This window comes from Micromys minutus, assembly GCF_963924665.1.
Source record: "Micromys minutus genome assembly, chromosome: 2".
Lineage (NCBI taxonomy): Eukaryota > Metazoa > Chordata > Mammalia > Rodentia > Muridae > Micromys > Micromys minutus.
The window spans coordinates 23482940-23498911 of record NC_137971.1 but is presented as its reverse complement, the minus strand read 5'-3'; the positions used below and the strand labels follow the sequence as shown (position 1 = coordinate 23498911).

The following is a 15972-nucleotide window of genomic DNA, read 5'->3' as shown; positions in this document are numbered from 1 at the left end:
AATGGGCTACAGCATAAGGAAGGTTGAGGACCACTGTCTTAGAAAGTTAATCTTCACATTACCCTAAATAATAAAAGTTTTCATTCTTTTGCTTGAGTTTTCATTTTTGTCACATTTATTGTGGGGGGGGGTATAGGGAAGGAGGGAAAGAGGTGAGGAAGGAAGGAGGGGGAGAGAGCTAGTTCTCTCTCTCTCCAGCACCTGAGTCCTGGGCATTGAACTCAGATCATCAAGTTTAGCAGCCAGTGATTTTAACTGTTGCACCATCCCTGTTTGTTTTGTTTTAAGAAAACTCAGGCTTAGGGATGATAAATAAAGGCTGAAGAGATAGCTCAACAGTTAAGGTCACTTGCTGCTCTTCCAGAGGACCAGAGTTCTGTCCTTAGCACCCATATAGAAAGTGGGGCATGATGGGACATTCTCGTAATCCCGCTGCTGGGGAAGGAGAGCTGAGAGGATTCCTGGAGCCTGCAGGCCTAGCCTAATTGGTGAATTCCATGTCCTGGTCTCACAACCTCCTGGAACTGCAGCTCCAGAGGATCCTATACCTCAGGCCTGCTCCGGCACCCACTCAAACATATACACATGCTAACACTCAAACACTCAAACACACACACACACACACACACACACACACACACACACACACACTATTAAATAAATAAAATCACAAGGGGCTGGGATATAGCCCAGTGTATAGCACTTTTCTAGCACATACAAGAGTCAAATATATTTTAAGTATATTTATTAAAACATTTTGAGTGTTTTTGGTTTCGTTTAGTTTTTTGAGGTGGGGGGCCTCATGTGACCCAGGTTAGCCTCAAACTCATTATGTAATTAAGACAGCCCTGAGTCCCTTGATCCTCCTTCTACCATCCCAGTGCTTTAAACCATCTTGCTATCTCATCCCCATCATTTTATTGAACATTTCTCTTTCCTATGCACCCATGGTCTTAAACTCACTATATATAGCTCAGCAGCATCCTCCCTAGATTTGGGGATTACATATGTATGTTAAACACAACACAATCAACTTGAACAACTTTTCTTTGTGACTGGATATTTCTGACTCCTGCTGCAGTCAGAAATGAACATTTCTTCCAAAGTCCTTGCAGTCTTTATTGGAAACAGCACCAAACATATCTCCACTGTTCTGAGGTGCCCTGTCTAAAGCACTCTGAGCAGAGAGAGACAGAAAATAACCAGAGGCCTATTAAGCTCTTATAACATTCTGCAGCTTCTCTAGTCCGAATCACCAAACTGTTCAAAAACAAACAACCCCAAAGGCTTATGAACCACGTGCTCAGGTTTAGTCACAGTTATTGACTGGCCAATTTTCTGTGTTAGTTACTTCTGCATCATTGTGACCAAAATAACCTAACAGAAATCACTTCATGGAGGAAAGGTTTATTTTGGCTCATGTTTTCATCAGTTTAAGTCAGTCACAGCAGTGACGACATTACTTTGGCAGAAATGCCTCACATAGTGTTGAACAAGAAGTAGAGACCACAGCCAGAACAGCGGTAGGTCCATCTCCATCGGGCCATTTGCCCCTAAAGACCCACTTATACCAGGCAGAATCCATCTCTTAAAACCAAATAACACCATGAGTCCATTAAAAATGTTTTTCATGGAAACTAAGAAGGTGCATTCTATAATGATGGAGTAAGGACTTTTGGGTCAATGATGTTACTTCACGATGATATTTCTGTTTGTTTGGTTGTTGTTGTTTTTGTTTGTTTTGCCTGATCTGGAAGACAAGTCCATTGGGTAAAGTAGAGTATTAAAATCACCTACAATTACAGTGTTAGAGTTGATCTGTGGCTTAATCTCTAGCAATGTTGAATTTATGGAGTTGAGTACTCCCAAGTTTGTATGTTTGTATGTAATGTGTGTATGTCTGGAGCTGCACTCTCCTCCTAGGGGATTTTTAACAATGAGAAGGAACAGAACCTGAATTCCACGAGACACTGTGGCTCAGGCAGCAGAGTGGAAGTCAGTTGCTGACAGAATAGCCACGCTGTGGTGCTGTGGTGCTGGCAGGAAACGGCACCCACACTCACTCTCAAACTCTCCGCGCTGAGGGCCGAATGATAAGGCTACTCTGCTGTGTCTAACCCACATTTAGGACTTTAGAAGCCTGGTCTGCTCAATTACAAATCTGAGGACAAAACTATAAGGAGAATAAATACTAAGTTTCTCAAACATTCTATGTAAGTCAGGAATTGTTAGCATTGCTATTACAGGGAATATTTAGTCAATAAAGTATCAACTATCAAAGTACTCTTCAACCTAAAGAGAGACAGAGAGGGCTCAGCAGTGAAGAGCACTGGCTGCTCTTACAGTTTGATTCCCAGCACCACACAACCACACCTACATACATAATTCCAGATCCAGGGGACCCCATACCCTCATGTGACATTCATGAACACTACGAACACACGTGGTACACATACCTACATACATCCAAACAAAATAAATCTTTAAAAAAGAATAAAGCACCACAAAGACTAGGTGTGATCAATATCCGAATACTTGATATTCTACTCTCATGTGCTGGGATTACAGGCCTGGGTCACCACATCTAGACTGTCTCAGCTATTCCTCATCACCAAAAATATCTGACTAAAACCCCTCCTTTCCGGCCCAAGAGCTGTTCATTTTGATTAAGTCCAGTTTGTTCTTCCTTTGTCACCTGTGGTGGTGGTGTCACCTGTAAGAAAGCACAGTCTAGCCCCAGGTCCTGGGCACTCATGCTTCTGCTTTCTTTACGTGGAAACTGAAGGGTTCTCTGGAAAGCCGGTTGGATGCTGTTTTGCTGGGGCAAACATGTGAAGAAACATTTTGTAAAAGTGGACACGGGTTTGAAAGGCTCAGGCAGGTTTTTGAAGAAACATTTGACTGAAGCAGCACAGAAGAGAGGACGTTCTGCTAGAGCAAGCACATGAACGGTCACATGAAGGGTTTGCTAGCAACAAGCACGTATTGGTCCGCCTTACCTCGTGTACTCGAGCTGCATTTGTTGAAACTCCATAGACAGAAATGCACCAGAAAACTTCTGGTGGTGTGCAGTAGCTTCTTGTTGCTTCAGTTTCTTCCAATCAGTGGCTGATTGGATGCAAATGCTGAGGCATGAGCCATGCTGAAGCAAGGCACACGGAGACACGTGACGTTTGGAGGGTATAAATAGGACTTCACGGAGGGATGGAGACAGCTTGGCTTGCTGCTCCAGCTAGCTGTGCAACGCATATAAGTCTCATGTCTTCGCTGATCTTTGCTTCCCTGAGAGAGGCACAGCTGAGAACTTCTCCTGGTGTCCCTCCAGGACCCTCCTGCTGACTCAAGCCGAGGCTGAGGCCTGGCTGTCTCTCTGCTAGGTCATGTCCCTGCTGTGGCTAACCTGACTCTATTGAACTAGACTGCTGATGTACCCACAAAGTGTTTGCAGGTAGATCAAGCTGCTACTGCCTGCTGACCTGTGTTCTGAACTGCTGGTTTCCAGACAACACAAATAGGAATTGCTCCAAAGAACATTTCTAAACAGATCCACTTCTCTCCACTCCCATATCCTTTCTTTTCCACTACCTCTGGTGGGTGGTGGGCTAAAGAGATGTTAAAGTGCTTAAGAACCATCATTAAAAATAAGGTTTGAAAAAATTAAAGTCACTGCCTCTTAGATTATTCTGGTGCCCATCAGGAATGTTATGACTTACTTGCAGACTTCCTGGTCCGCTAATCTAAATGTCTTACGACACTACTATACTATCTTCAATATTGTAGTATTTTATTGAGCTTTAAAATCAGGAGATGAGCACCAATAAGGCCCAGAAGATAAAGGCAATCCCTGCCAATCTTAGTAACTTGAGTTCAGGATCTCCAGAACCCACATCATCAAAGACAAGAACCAGCTCATAAAAGCTATCCTCTGGGCTCCATACAGCTGTCATGGCACTTGCGCACGCACAAACGCACACACAATCTTTGATGAACTCTTTCCAGTTACTGGATGTTTAATTTCTTAGTTTTCAGATGTTATTCACTGCTTTTGTTAAACTGATTCCTTTGTTTTATTCTCATTTTCCATCTCCCTTGTACATTTGACCTGTGAGTGGGTGAGTATGGATGCCCACCTGCCGAGGTGCATCTGTGGAGGGCAGAGTTCACTCTCTCCTTGTACCCTGGCATCTAGGGATTGGAAAGGAGTGCCTCCAGTGCTTCGACCCCCCAAGCCATCCTTGCCAGCCCATTGTCACTGTTCTCAGGTAGCCCAACTAACCTTGGACTTACTGTATAGCTGAGGCTAACTTTAAACTCCTAATCCTCCTGCCTCAACTCCCCAGTGCTGTGATTAGTATCATTCACCACCACTTCTAGGCTTATGTGGTGATAGGAATTAATCCAAGGGCACTGTGCATGTTTTGGAAAGTGTTTTGCAAGTTGAGCTATATTCCCATCCTTATTTTGTTCCTTTTGATGTTTTTATAAGTGAAACTTCTTTTTCTTACTTTTATTCCTGTATTGGTCACTGCTAGTGTATAATAGATCATCCATTTTGATCTTATAACCTGTAGTCTTGTTAAACTTGCACTTTGGTTCTAATATTGTTGTGTATAATTCCTTGAAATTTTTTTCATTAAAGTTTTCATAGTGTTCTGTTTTGTTTTGAGAGAGGGTCTTACTATATATACCAGGCCAGTCTTGAACTCACAGAATATCTACCTGTGCTTCCTGAGCCCCACCACACCAGGCCTCATTAAAGATGCTTTAATACAGACTTTAAACATAAAGGCAAAGGGAGAGGTTCTCAGAAGACAGGCACACCCCACAGCACAGGCATATGTTCCCCTTACAGCGAGCAGCAAAAAGCCTGACTCAGAGCAGAGTCAGCTCTTTTGAGTTTTTCTAAGCATAAGACCATTTCATCAGCAAATAAAATAGTTTCTCTTCTTCCTTTCCAATATGATGCCGTATTAGTCTGTTTGTCTGGTACTGTGATGAAATACTGACCAAAGACAACTTGGAGAGAGAAAGGTTTACTTGGTTTCCATGTTCCAACCACAGCCATCATTAAGAAAGCTGGGACAAGAACTCAAACTAGAGTCGGGAACCATGGAGGAGAACTGACTTGCTTTGCTCTGGAACTTCACAAGCCAGGCCCTCATCATCTGCACCTCTCTCCACATTCCTATCTCCCAAGCTCTCATAACAGTTCATTACGTTCTGAGAATTCAATGGCCTTATCCAGCCCAAAGCTTCAACTGCTCCCACAATGTTCCCAAAAAACAACATAGGTTTGTCTCAGCAACAGCCCAGTCTAAAACCAATTTCTGTTCTAGTTTACATCTGTCACTGTGATTAAACAGCATGACCAAAAGTAACTTGTGGAAGTGTCATAGTTAGGGTTTCTTTGCTGTAAAGAGATACCATGACCAAAGCAACTCTTATAAAGGACAACATTTAGTTGGGGCTGGCTTACTGGTTCTGAGGTTTAGTCCATTATCATCATGGCGGGAACATGGCAGCATCCAGGCAAGCATGGCGCTGGAGAAGTAGCTGAGAGTTCTACATCTTGTCGGAAAGGGAACCAGGAGAAGACTGAATCTCTAGGCACCTAGGAGGAGGATCTCATTGCCCACCCCACAGTGACATACTTTCTCCAACAAGACCACGCCCACTCCAACAAGGCCACACCTACCAATAGTGCCATTTCCTAGGCCAAGCATATTGAAACCATCACAGAAGAAAAGTATTTCTCTTTACATGTTATAATCCATCATCAAAGGATGTTGTGATGGTTTGAATATGCTGGGGGCAGGAAGTGGCACAATTTGAAGGTGCGGCCCTGCAGGAGTAGGTGTGTCACTGTGGGTGTGGGTTATAAGACTCTCATCCTAACTGCCTGGAATTCAGTATTTTGCTAGCAGCCTTCAGATAAAAATGTAGCACTCTCAGCTCTGCCTGCACCATGCCTGCCTGGATGCTGCCATGCTCCATCCTTGATGATACTGGACTAAATCGCTGAACCTGTGAGCCAGCCCCAATTAAATGTTGTTTTTATAAGATTTGCCTTGGTCATAGTGTCTGTTCACAGCAGTAAAACCCTAAGTAAGACAAAAGTCAAGGCATAAATTCGAATAAAAACCCAGGAGTCCGGGACAAGGGAAGAATGCAGCTCACCAGCTTGCTCTCTATGGCACACTTAGCTTGCTTTCTTATACAACCCACGGTGGAATATGGGCCCTCCCAAGTCAATTGGCAATTGAGAAAATGTTCACAGACAAGGCCCACTGACCAGTTTCCTAAGTTGAGGCTCTCTATTCACAGGTGACTCTGTTTTCAAGTTGACAAAAACTAACCAGCACAGATGGCCTTTGTTTTTTTTTCTTTCTTGATTGACCTGGTGAAAGCCTCTAGGACATTATTGAAAAAAAGAGCATACATCCTTGTTTTATCTCTGAGGGAGAAATTCAATTTTTCACCATGTGGTATGAGGGTCAGCTCTGTGTTTCCACAGATGTACTTGGCAAGTTCAAGCCATTAAAAGTGGCACATGCCTTTAATCCCAGCACTCAGGAGGCAGAGATAGGCAAATCTTTGAGTTGGAGGCCAGCCTGGTCTACAGAGGGAGTTCCAAGACAGTCAGGGATACCTAGAGAAACTCTGTCTCAAAAAAAAGCAAAAACCAACCACATCACATACACACACACACACACACACAGAGAGAGAGAGAGAGAGAGAGAGAGAGAGAGAGAGGTAAGAAAAAAAGAGAAAAGAAAAGGAGGAGGAAGAAGAGGAAAAATCTTCAAGGCTGGAGAGATGGCTCAGAGTTAGGAGTATTTTCCCCTCCTAGTGGAAGACCCAGTACCCACCCACTTGGTGACTTAGAACCACATTAACTCCAATACTTGACACCCTCTTCTGGCCTCCTCAGGCACTACACACATAGTGCACTAACATACATACATGCAGGGGAAACTCATACCTGTAAAATGGATGGAAGGAAGGACAGAAAGAGAAAGAAGAGAGCCAGACAGAAAGACAAGCCCTCCTCCTAATTGTGGGGTCCTGTTTTCTCCCTTTCACTAGCTAACTGGGAGTGAAAATAATAAATTAGTAAATTTGACTTCGGTTTCCAGAACCTACATTTTAAAAATTACTTCTGTATTTGTGTACTGCAAGGTGCAAATGTAGAGATCAGCATACAGCTTGCAGAAGTCAGTTCCTTCCTTCCACAGTGTGAATTTTGGGGATGAAGTTCAGGTTGTCAATCTTGGTGCCAAGTGTATTAACCCATGGAGCCATCCTGACAGCCCACACAAAATGTTTAATACTTGCTTTAAAAACATTTCCAACCAACATAAAATTTATTTTGTCTACAATAAATGCAGGGATGGGGATGGAGAAGAGACTGAGGGAATAATCAGTAACTGGCCCAAATTGAGACCATAGGCAAGCACCAATCCCTGATACTATTAATGATAATTCGATTATGCTTGCAGACAGTCTAGCGTGGTTGTCCACTGAGAGGCTCCACCCAGCAGCTGACGCAGACACCCACAGCCAAACAGTGGATGCAGCTTGGAGAGTCTTATGGAAGAATAGGAGGAAGGATTGTGGGCCCTGAAGGGGACAGGAACTCCACAGGAAGACCAACAGTCAACTAACCTAGATCCATGGGCCTCTCAGAGACTGAACCACCACCCAAAGAACATACACAGGTTCCACCCAGGCCTCCCTGCACACATGTAGCAGATGTGAAGCTTGGTCTTCGTGTGTGTGGGGGGGTGGTATGCCAAAAGCTGTTGCCTGTCTGTGGAATATGTTCCTCTAGCTGGGCTGCCTTGTCTGGTCTCAGTGGGAGAGGATGCGCCTAACCTCAAAGAGACTTGAAGTGCTGGGACTTGGTGGGGGTGGGGGATACTGGAGAGGGGTCCACCTGCTCAGAGAAGAGGGCATGAGGGTAAGGATTGGGGGGGTCAGTGAGCAGGATGTAAAGTGAATAAGTAACAAAAAAAATGGAAATGTTGCTTGATTTTTCTAATTTTTCAGCAAATTATCTCCAAGCTGTTTGAATTCTGGGTAGCATGCGGCTGCAGTGTGTATCTTTTTTGTAAACTCTATCTTCTCCCTTTTACAGTCTATTTTTACTTCTCCATGGCACCTCCTGCTTCAGGTTCACTGCCATCGCTAGCCCTTCCAACAGAGGCTCTAGCTGCCTCTGAATGGGGCACTCTGAATGGTGAGAGTATAAGATTAACAGAGAGCTGTGGAAATAGCAAACCTTAAAAATCAAGTTCCAGAAGCAACAAGCAGCTAATAGTCAATTTAGAGTCAGGAACTTTCTAGGAGAGAACAAATCAAAACACAAGCAAATGTACACATAAAAAAAAGGACCAGGTGCTGAAAAAGAGCCCACTGGTTCAAGTACGAGGCTCAATGCCCAGGATCAAAACTCAGAACAAACCAAGAAAAACTCCTAGATCCTAAGGATTCTAATGGTTTCAGATAGAAGAAAGCAAAACAAAAGCCACTTTAATCTCTATGATATATAGGCTAATAAAAGATGAACACCTTTTTATTTGCTCACCATGATTAGAGAAATGTCTGCTCAGATCTTTTGTCCATTTTCAACTTGGGCTATTTGGGTTTATTATTGATTTGCTTTTTAAAATAGGGTGTTGTTACGCATCCCAGGCTGCCTCCTGTGTGCTAGAATCACAAGTCCTGGCCCACCACTTCTGGCTAGCCTCAAACCTCTGTGTTCATTCAAGCAATCTTCCTGCTTCTATCTCCCGTGCCACAGGGCTGAGGTGGAGTGAGCTAACACCACTGCACTGTCAATCATGCTGTAGACACAGAAGGGCGCACCATACCCATTCATATACTGACAATAGAAACATGAACATTAAAGTGCAAAGACTATCAAAACAAATATGTTTAACTGCTTAAACTTGAACAGTAAAGAAAACTATTTGGTTCTAATGTTTAATGCACGCACGCTATGGTAAATATGTGACCATTAGTGCTGTCTGAATGATGCTCATATGCAAGAAATTTTTATCTGCAGTTGCTTATCCATTGGTATAAATATTAATGCAATTGAAAATGTGTATATTCTCTGGAAAGGGTCAGGGGAAATCCTAGGTCTACAAGACTACATTTTGGGTGGCTCTATGGAACATGTGGCTGTTTGAAAAAAAAAATTATTTTCCATATAATTTTCTCATAAACTCCAGCCTATAATCTAACCACAAGAGACTAATACAAGAGGATTGCTCAGAGTTCAAGGCCAGCCTGGGCTACACAGTGAATTTCAGGCCAGTCTAGACTACAAAGTAAAACTTGTCTAAAAAGTCAAAATAGTTGGGCAATGTCTCATAACTTTAATTCCAGCACATGGGAGGTAAAGGCAAGCAAATCTCTTGAGTTTAAGGCCAGCCTGATCTACTGAGTAAATTCTAGTCAGAGCTACACACAAAAAAAAAAAAAAAAAAAAAACCCTGTCTTGAAAGAAAACACACACATACACCCCAAAACAAAATCATGGACATTCCAGGACTAAGCTACAGAAGAGAAAATATACTACACTACCCTATAATTCTTTTCTTTCCATATTGACTAGTTTGATGTCAACTTGTCACAAGGTAGAGTCATAAGAGAGAAGGGAATCTCATTGGAGAAAATGTCTCCATAAGATCCAGCTGTAAGGAATCTCCTTGATTAGTGTTTGATGGGGTAGTACAATCTCTGGGCTGTGGTCCTGTGTTCTATAAAAAGTGAGTAGGCTGGCAAACCATGAGATGCAAGCCAGTAAGCATCACCCCGCCATGGCCTCTGTATCAGCTACTGCTTCCAGGTTCCTGCCCTTACCACTTTTGATGGTCAACTGATATATGCAACTGTGAATCTTCGAGAACCAGTCCTGAGCAAACCAGGCATGATGGCACATGCTTAATTACCTTAACTCTAGAGAAGCAGAGACAAAGTATCATAAATGTGAGGCCAGGCTGGATACAGAGCAAGACCTTATTAGAAACAAAGAGAGTAGTCTTGTGTAATGGTAAATGCCTTTAATCTCAGCACTCAGATTACAGATGTAGGTGGGTCTTTGTGAGTTTGAGGCCAGCCTGGTACACAGAGTGAGTTCTTGGTCAGCCAGGGCTACTGAGAGAAACCCTGTCTCAAACAAACAAACACAAAATTAGAGACAGCAGTCCAGGATAGCCAGTCTAGTTCCACTAAAGGACACACTTATCAAAATTTCCAGGACAAACCTCTAACTATAAACTAACCCAAATTCCTACACAATTGGTCTTTCTCATGTTAGGCCTACCCCACCCAAGTGAGTTTCCATCTCTCCTAAGGGCAAAATTCCTAACACAAGCCTGTGGAACTCTTCACTATGGGTCACTTGAACTTCAGGGATCAAAGTTGCTTTAAAATCTCTTTGTTTCAATGTCTTTTACTTATCAAAGCCCTTTCCTCATGGGACATTTACACACATTCTTTGGCCTGAGTACTCTTTCCTCTCTTTTCCAATTAATGGCTGCTCTTCTTCTGTCTTTAGTATTCTAGTCAGTTCCTCAGAATAACTTGCTCTGGCCTCCCAGTCAAACACTTAATTGTAATTCCTCGTAAGTGCTCAATTCCAAGTTACCATCACGATGATTCTCCCACCCATCAGTTGACTTCACAAAGGCAAACTGTACTTGGTTTTACTTCTCAATGTATTCCCGCTGCTGAGTTACTTCAAGGCCTTTTCATTTTTCCATACACCGTCAGACAAACATATTTTCCAACTTATGCAACAGAGACCTACAACTTGAATCAGAGAGGTTAAATCCTGTCCTAAAATCTTTTCTTTCAAATCTAGACCCATCTCCTGTCTCTTCAGTGACATAGGTAGTGCCACATCCCATGTCAAGACATTCTCTTGAACATGGCAGGCCACATGGGTCTTCTACAAACTTGTGAGTTCCTTTGTGTTTCTATGCTAGGCTGGTGACTTTCTGTAAAACTGCCACATTATCACTGCATAATGTTTTGTGTCTGAGTACCTTTTCATTTAGTAAACACAAACATTTTCTGAGATCCTAAAGGGTAATTACAGTTTAATTCGCTATTCTAGTGCCTGTTTACATTATGAATTCTCTAAGCACATCTGCTGAAGGAATTAACAAAGAACTTCCGATGGGCTGAAATGAAGGCTCAGCCCACAGCTTATGACCAACTTTGGCAACTGACAGTTCTTTGGAGGATGCCTGAAGATGTTAAATTATTTCTCTGAAAAACCATCATTACCCCTTTTGGCAGACAGTTCAAAACATGTGTCATAGAAGAACATTAAATCATTCATTATTTTACATTTCTGGATATATTTAGAATAGTTCATAGCCAAGTATTTTTAAATACAGAATATTAACATATTCTATAACTCTTAAGGATAATCAACATTGTCAACTTTTATTCTTCCTACTCGAGGCATAGAAAATCTTTTTACATTTTCAGTAAATTAATTTCTGCTAAAACTATAACAATGGACAAAAAACAAAGTCTGTAGTCATGCTGGTTACTCCCTCAGCTGACTACAATTCACCACAAATTATCTGTGTATGAAATACATGGATAGGGCTGGAGAGGTGGCTCAGTGGTTAAGAGCACTGTCTGCTCTTCCAGAGGTCCTGAATTCAAATCCCAGCAACCACATGGTGGCTCACAACCACCTGTAATGAAATCTGATGCCTTCTTCTGGTGTGTCTGAAGACAACTACAGTGTACCTATAATAAATAAATAAATAAATAAATAAACAAATAAATAAATAAATATGTTTAAAAATACATGTATATTTTTTGATGGTGGACCAGCATACATTTGACAGTGCTTGTTGTGGTGGTCAGAGGACAGAGTTCTTTCTGTCTACCATGTGGGTCCCAGGGACCCAACTCAGGTGGCCAGGCTGAGGATGTACTCAGATAAGTTTCCAATTTTCTAATTCAACTTTTGGAGATAGATTCTCACATTAGCCAGGACTTGAATTTCTCTGTGTGGCTGAAGATGGCCCTGAACTTCTGACCTTGCTGTCTCTATCTAGTGAAAGGAATCTTGTAATGGAAAGTGTGTACAATCTGTTTTTAAGTGACAGTGACAATCAAATTTTTCTTATTATGTAGCCAAGAAGGCTTTGAGTTCACGACAGTTCTCCTGCTTCAGCTTCTATATACCAAGAGCACAGGGTATGCTACTATGGTTAGCTCAAGCTTCTAAGGAAATACAAACTTTCTTCAAAATCAGAGTAGGACTCCTCAGTGGTTAAGGGTGTTTGCATACTCCTCTTGAAGAGGACCTGAGTCCAATTCCCAGTATCCACATAAGGCAGCTCACAACTTCCTGTAACTCCAACTGTAGGGAGTCAAACACAGTCTTCTGTGCTCCAGAGACACCTGAACTCACAGGTGCATTCCCACGTACAGATACACAGCATAAAGATAATTTAAAATACAAAAACTAACGTCTTTTTAAAAAACTGACTTAAAAACAAAATCAAAGAGTAACTTGAAATTCCAAATATCTTGAGTCTTACCAAAAAAGCAAGTCATAGAAAGCAAAGTTGACAAACAATATTGAAATTCAGTCTATATGTGTGACCCATTTCAAATGCAAGAATTTATAAATTCTGTTAATTATGACTTTGACCTATACTAATAAAAAATGAAGTTTTTACATTTCTTCCCTTTTCAGTTATATTTATTGCTTTTTTTTTTTTTTTTTTTTTTTTTTAAGATTGAGTGTTTCTTTCTTGGTTTTGAGACAGGTTTCACTCTGTAGCTCAGGCTAGCCTTGAACTAAATTTGTAACCCAGGTTGGCCTTGAACTCATAGCAATCCTCCTGCCTCATTTTCCTGAGTGCTGGGATTACAGATGTGAGCCACAAGATCCAGCTTTATATATTACTCTATAAGTGACTTCTTCCATTTTTCTTTTATAAGGCATTTATTTACTGGGAAGATGGGTTACATATGTTCCACAGTAGTGTATAAATCAAAGAACTTCCAGCATCCAGTTTTCTCCTTCCACCATGTGGAGTGGGGAAGGACTGAACAGGCTCTGTGACTAGAATATTATCTCCTGAGCTCCTGTCTTTTAGTTTATATGAATATCATTCTTTCCCCTCTTTTTCTTAGTGTGGCTAAGGAGCAAAGTCCAGGGCCTTGGGCATGTTGAACAAATGCCTTATTATTGGTGTATACCCACAGTCCCCAAACAGAAATTATTCTCTACTAATAAGGGTATTTTTAAGGACAGGAAATTGACTTTTCATAAAAATATAAATATAAAAAAATTTGAAATAAGGCTAATGTAAATGGGATTTGTTATCACAGAACTATATCATATTTTCCAATTTAGGGTAAAATACACATTCTAAAGTAGGGTATGATGGGCCATCCCTGTAGATCTCTGAACTTGGGAGTCTCTGGCAAAAGAATTGCCATCTGTTAAAAGACATTGTGGGCTATGTAGACCAGCCTAGACTACAGAGTGAAACCTAATCTTTAAAAAGGAGGAGGGGGAAGGCAGAGTACACCTATTCAGGAGGTGAGGGAAGAGGGTTTCAGCAAAATGCAATACAACCTAGCCAGCCAGGACTACATAGCAAGATCCTGTCTGAAAAGATGCACTGGGGGTGGGTGAGAAGGTGGGGAGGGGGAAGGGGAATGACAAACCAACAGATGCTGGAGAAGTGGCTCAGCTGTTAGAACTAACTGATCATCATGAGGACCCGGGCTTGATTCTCATGTGGTGGCTTACAACTATCTGTGACCCCAGCCTCAAGAGATTCAATGCCCCTTTCTGAACTCTGTGGGCACGGCATGCATGCAGTAAACAAGTATACGTGCAAGCGAAACACATAAGAACAAATCAATTTTTAATTAAAAGAAAATTGGTCTAGATCACCCTTTACTTATGTTCCAGGACAGACGGTGCTATGCAAGATCCTCAAACAAACATATAAAACAAACAACAACACTTTAAAAATAGCTAAGAAATGAGAATTCCCTTTAGTATAAATCACAAAGCTAAATGGATTTTGCCTTAGTCTAGTACCAAGGAAGACAAGGATAGGCAGATCCTTGAAGCTCGCTGGCCAACGGATTTAAGCAATCAGCAAGCTCTGGGTTCTTTGAGAAATCTGGTCCGGAGAACCATAGATGAATCCACCAAAGCTGACCTTAGACTTCTGCACACACACGTGCCCCCACAAAAAATAATAAAAATAGCCTTGTGTGTTGGTACAAGCCTTTAATCCCAGGAGACAGAGGGAGGCAGATTTCTGTGAGTTCAAGCTCTTTAGTTTACCTAATGAATTCCAGGGCTGCATGGTGAAACCCTGTCTCAAAATAAATAAATAAACTTAAAAATACATATTTCAGAAACTGGATGCCAAATAAATCTATGTTTTATTTATTTATCCTGACCATGTACAAAAATAGATTTACACAGATAAGAGCTGGTTGTAAAAAAAAAAACAAAAAAACAAAAAAAAAAAAAACTACATTAAGCAAGAATTTTGAAAGCATGCCGGCTCTGTGTGGTGGACCATGCATTTGTAACTCCAGATCTGGGGAGCTCTAGACTTAACTCATGCTTGTGCTGCAGTTATATGGTCCGTGCCAAAGAAAAACTAAAACAAAAGTAGGTTTGATGGTTTCTGATTTGAGATAGGGTCTCTCTCTGTACTCCGGATTGATTATGAATTTGTGAATAACCTCCCAGATGTGCTGGTCAGGCCTACGCGGCTTTTTCTTTGTTCTTTTGAGGCCAGACTGGAACTCCCCAGTAATAGAGGGTGACCTTGAACTCCTAATTCTCCTGTCTCCTCCTCTCCAGTGCTTATGGGATTGGACACCTACCATATCCTGGCACTTTTTTAAAATTTATTTATTTAATTATTTAAAGACTGTAGTCTAGGTTATTCTGGAATTCATTATACCGAGCAGGTGGCTTCAAACTCCAGGTAATCCTTCTGCTTCAGTTTCCCAAGTCTGGGATTACAGGCCTGAGAAACCATTCCAGGCTCAAATAGTCCATATTTCCATTTAAAGAAACAGCAAACGTTTTGCAGCAAATACGTAGGCATAACCCAAAGGGAAACTACCAAAACATCCCACCAATCACAGCGCTAAACAATGCCACAGGTCGTCCAAATTACGCATTTGTTTAAGTCAACAACAGCTCTTTCCTCCCTCGGAAGCTATCCCTTCCGGCGGCGTCAGAGAAGACAGAGGGATGATTTGTGACTTCTCCCTTTTTGATCCCTCGCCCCGCATCCACCTGCTTAGAAGTGTCAAGGAGACTAGAAACGGTTAACAGTGACCAGCTGCCGAAAGAAACAAACACTCCTGACAACCCACAGCTGAGCAAGCAAGGGCTGTTTATTGACCAGCGCGTCCCCTTTGGAGGCTGCCCGCCAGCCCTCGAAGGCTGGGCGACAGCACCCCCGAGAAGGTTCCCAGACAGGCAAAGTGGTCCTCGCGTCCCACCCTCACGTCCCCGCAACACACACAGAGACAGACACCGGTGCGAACAGTCGGGTTTCCCACCCGCCCCTCCAGAGCAGCCCGGCACTAAGCCACCGGTCCCTCCCCGAAGATGGGCTCTGACGCGGCGGAGGCTGACCCAAGCGCCTGGCCTCGCGACACCGCGGCCCAGCATGCTTGACCCGGCCCAGAAACTGGCCCTACACGCTGCCACCCCTCACCTGGCTCTGTCCCACCTGAGCGCGAGAGCTGAGGGGGCAAGACGCGGAGAAGGGGCGCTGACCTTGTTGCTACTGACAGCGGAGCGCCACATGCTGCCGCTTCCCGGATAGCGGCCCGAAGGACATGTTTTTCCCCCTGGAGGAAGGAAACGGGAGGGCGCCGGCCCGGCGGCTGCGGGCGCGGCGGCGGGGGTCCCGACGGGCTGTGCAGCCT

General features: G+C 42.7%; 1 protein-coding gene across 2 annotated transcripts in view; it reads right to left on the bottom strand.

Moving 5' to 3' along the window:
- The window catches only part of CPEB3 (cytoplasmic polyadenylation element binding protein 3), a 182813-nt gene extending 166858 nt beyond the window's left edge, over nucleotides 1-15955 (bottom strand). Inside the window, exon 1 of one of the 2 annotated variants that reach the window (XM_080911222.1) lies at nucleotides 15821-15955. The gene's annotated coding sequence lies outside the window, so the exon portion shown is untranslated. Of the gene's footprint in view, nucleotides 1-15758 lie in introns of both variants that reach the window. The other variant, XM_080911221.1, reaches the window with a different exon arrangement.
- Between the last annotated feature and the right edge of the window lie 17 nt (nucleotides 15956-15972).